Source organism: Halyomorpha halys, unplaced genomic scaffold (genome assembly GCF_000696795.3).
Source record: "Halyomorpha halys isolate HHAL.00 unplaced genomic scaffold, Hhal_1.1 Scaffold29.1, whole genome shotgun sequence".
Lineage (NCBI taxonomy): Eukaryota > Metazoa > Arthropoda > Insecta > Hemiptera > Pentatomidae > Halyomorpha > Halyomorpha halys.
This window is the reverse complement of record NW_027115892.1, coordinates 2574477-2579039: the sequence shown is the minus strand read 5'-3', so window position 1 is coordinate 2579039 and position 4563 is coordinate 2574477. Positions and strand designations below refer to the sequence as shown.

Sequence of the window (4563 nt, the reverse complement as noted above, 5' to 3'; positions counted from 1 at the left end):
TATATTTTTTTTTGTAAAAAAAAACAGAATGTTCAACTAGACATATTCAAGTAGATAGGTCTTTTCTTTCACTGCAACGTCCGTTTTCGACAAAAATTAATTTTTTACTTTAGTAAGATAAATTGGAAAATTATAATTAGGAAAGATATACTTATTGTTTTTGAACATTAAAAGTCATGAAATTGTTTAAAATAATTTTGTTCACCTAAATTGATAATGTTATAAGCTATGGCCGACCTAAAAGTAATTCTTATTTTTACAGATAGTGCAATATTTTTTAAGTATCTATACAAACAACATCAATAAGTATTTTACTAGTATGTGAGACCATAAATTCATAACCCGTTCAGCTTCACTTTTTACAGGCATATATTGGTAATTTTGGGTTTTAAATAACTGAAACGCAAATTTAGGGTCTCTTTCGAGATGTTTATTTACACAAGAAATTTCTATCAATGTAGATAACTACATAAAGTTATGTTGAGAAGGAGGTGGCCGAAGTACTAAAGTCGTTAGCGACGGGAATGGTCTCGGATATTTTAAATCGCTTAGGGTCCGGCAGTTTAGAACAATTTACTGCAGCAATTAAACTCAGTTCATAGTCGTTTGCAGTGTCCAGTAGTTAGAACGTCCAATGTCTCTCCGGCTATATAACTTGACATAAAAGTTGAGAACGGGATAACTCATAACGATCAATAAATCGAAGATGAATCACCATTTCTGAACGATCGACGACAATAAATTGCCTTTTTTCTCGGCCTGATTTTTTGTTTTGTATTAAATATGGGTTGAGCACCAGTGAGAACTTTTTATTAAGAAAATTATAATAGCAAAAACAGCTGGAATCTGTATACATCACTAAAATAATAATAAATACAATAATTTTCAATTTTTACAAACAATTTCATAATGAAGTACAAACAAATACTATTAGTGTTGTAGATTTAATTTAATACAATTACAATGATTTGCACTTTAGTACTTTTAAACTCCTGTAATAAACTAGTAGTCATTCCTATTATGAAAAAAATAAGAATTAATGTTATTACCACGTTGTTTCTATACTTGTATTTATCAACCAATACTATTAGCTTTCATTGTGAAACAGTGTCCTGGTCGGTCATTATGCTGACATAATTAGCATGCGTGAAAAAAATAAATAATAAATAGAGGTGGAGTTAGGATATACATTTTCAATAAATAAATTAACACGGTCCAATATGCAGGAATGGGACAAATAGATGGTATATAAGTACAAAAATAAATATTATTAAAAATTAAAATAATATACATAATTAATCAATTTTGAAAAAATATTAATTTTAGAAAAAAATTACATATTTATGAAATCAAAACAAATCCGTTAAAGAAAATATCTAAAAAATAATAATTAAGGTTATTACATAAAAATGTAATAATAATTGGATTTTCTCAATTAATGTAATGATTGTTATTAATAAACAACAAATACTATAGTTGTCAATAATATAAATTTAATATTGAATGTTATAATAATAATAATTAATATAATCTAACATTTTCTAATATAATTGTATATTGGACTAGATAATGGATGAATGTCTGAAACGTTGTCTAAAGTAAATAAAGAGATAAAAAAGTTTTGAGGTTTTTTTTCCCTTAAAAATAAGAACAAAAAGGGCAAACATATGAAAAATATGATGTAATCGAAATATAACAAAAATATATATAAGATTAGTCTTTGATGTATCAAAATAAATAAAATAATACCTTATGTCGTAAACCTCCGTCATTAAGTCCAACTGTGTCCTTTAATAATATTCTTCTATTTCATGCTTAACGGATTCACTACTGATGATGTCATCTGGACATTTGTGGATCTAGAAGGAAGTGGAAGAATAATGGGGGTAATAGGAAGATAAATCCAATACAGAGGCTTATTAAAAATTGTTTTTATCGCCCTTTTCCAAAAAAAAAAAAATTCATAGAAGGATGCTGATAAGACACTACCCGTCAATTTTAATTAATCGAGCATTTATGCAGACGTTAATATTTCCAACTGTATTATACAGTAACTCTATCAATGCACTACAATGATGCATGTCTGGAAATAAGGATTAGAAGATTGTAGCTTTTCGAAATCATTTTATTTCCACTATATTCAATCCTTACAATCTACAATTCTACTTGACATTCTCAGAGAATCCTAATACATCACAAATAAAATTGTCCAAAAAAGATTTCCATTAAAATCTCCCAAAATACGCAAGCCAAATATTTGTTAACATTGTACATCAGATGTTTAATAATTGAGAGGTCGTATGTAGTTTCTTTAGAACTTAGAATATTCATATGAATTATAAAATATAGTTACTTATAGAATTTGTTTTTACAACTGAAAATATTAACAAGTATATTTTTTAAATCGCCTCCTTGCACGACCGTTGATCTAATAACAGTACTTTCTCTAAGTACTGAACCCGTGACCTTTCATTGGTCGTAGCGGTACTGATTATATATTTTTTTTTTAAATATATATTTTTGGGTTTTGATATTTTAAAACCTTATTTTTATAATAGCCGTATCCAATAGCTTGGCTTTAAAACACAAACAATACATCTTTGAACCTTTTGTTAAATCAGCATACAAATAAGTAAAGAAATGGGATTGGGGGGGAAGGTAGCTTATTGGTAAGTCACTGTGCTACAACGCCAAGGACCCGGGTTAGAATCAGGCTGTGTTAGATAATTATTTTGAATTGAACTGAGCCGTGAGTCAGCTCTGTGGGTTCGGTAATCCTCCGGGGTCCACCCAGCCTTATAAAGTGGGTACCCTTATTTGAGTGAAAAGCTGGTGGTCAAGATTCTGACCAAATCACCTCTTTACACAACAGTTGGTGTAGTAACAGTAATTCCTTACAAGATATTGCACCCTTAAGCGTTTATGTGTTGCCGCAGTACAGATTCATTTATTTTTAATAAGTAAATCCTTAATATTCGGTAAAGAAATAGATAATATTTATTCTAAAAATAATAAACACAGGGAAGTAATAGAATACTGGAAGTTATTGATCTGTCATATTATACTCTAGCTTACCTTAGATCTACTTTTCTTATTCCGTAATTTATGAACAGAAGCATACCTGCAACAGAAGAAAAATAAGTAAGCAATTTTTCCCACCTTATTATTAAATCCTTTATTATAAATAAATTATAATTTGTAATTAGAATAAATTTAAACGTTGGTTATAAAATTAAAGAGGGGTTCAAGAGCTACTTGAATAATTATCAATGGAATAAAATAAAAATAAAATATGTTGTATTACAAAAAATATTTGTATAACTTTTTTTCCAATAGAAATTACTCTATTTATTACATTTCATCTTCATTTCATAATTAGAAGACCTTTTCAGGCAGTGTGCCTATTATTAACTTTTTTTTTTCTCATTATGTCAACTTAAGTGTTTTCATCATTTTTGTTATATCAATTTTTAGTGTCTCTAATTGTCGCTTTTTTTCTGTTTATCATTCATCTTCTCTTTCCATTACTTCACTCCAGGATAATTTATTCCGGCAAAAAATAATACAAATAAAAAAAATAGTCTTTTCAACAATTGAAAACTGGAAATTTATAGTTAAATAAATAAATACAGATCAGTAAAAAAAAAAGACAAAAACAACAAATATATAACTTGAAAGGGAGATACTTAGATATCAAACACATTATCCCTTTCTACTTGTACGAAATATCCCAGTCATCTAAGCTCTTAATGACTTAAAAATTCCACAATCTTAATGGTTTATACTATACTTGAACAATATTGACAATAGTTAACCATGAAACACTTTCTATGAAGATCGCAGCAAATAATATCAGCTGTATCTACAAACTTTCATTCTTAATTTTTTATACAATTACTCCTTTGTTCGTATATTTTGGATATATGTGTTTCTCCTCAACATAATGAATTCTAAGCTAAAAATATCATACGCCCAATAAATTCGGGCTGTGCATGCATGGTAACGGATAGATTGTGGTTTGTATTCATTGGGTCGTCTTTGCAATCTAACAGGAGAACAAAGGTAAAAGCAGACCAGACGGCCTATACAGGAAAAGGAGAGCGTGCGCAGCTCATACAAGAGAAAGAATAACCATTGAGGATTGGAGACTTCACATAGAAGCTTCAAAGTCTGTTTGAGGAAGAGTAGAATAACACTAACTCAAAATGAAGGCGAACAAAACACAAAGAGATAAATGAAATAGCAGTCAATAGATTACCCAGAAAAGATTATCTTATATATTTTGCGTATTGGTATTTAAGTGGAGGAGTACCAATAACAAAAAATGTCTGTTTAGTCTGTCTGCATATAGTTGTTATAGAATCACAAAAAAAACTGGAGGTGCCCTATCACTAGTAAGGGCAAAGAATATACTACAAAAGGAGAGAGGAATGATAATATTTGCATGCTATACAAAAGGAATGACAGCTAATGATTCTGAAAACCAAGAATAAACTATATACATATAAGTATATAAAAATATAGGTCCATTATAAATTTGATAGAAATTACTCTAGAGAATAA

General features: G+C 28.8%; 1 protein-coding gene across 17 annotated transcripts in view; it reads right to left on the bottom strand.

The window, feature by feature from the left end:
• spri (sprint) overlaps window positions 1-4563 on the bottom strand; it is a 759753-nt gene that overhangs the window by 144109 nt on the left and 611081 nt on the right. Inside the window, exon 1 of one of the 17 annotated variants that reach the window (XM_014426246.2) lies at window positions 3076-3117. The exons of the other annotated variants lie outside the window; for them this stretch is intronic. The gene's annotated coding sequence lies outside the window, so the exon portion shown is untranslated. Of the gene's footprint in view, window positions 1-3075; window positions 3118-4563 lie in introns of those variants that run through there. 17 annotated transcript variants of the gene reach the window in all.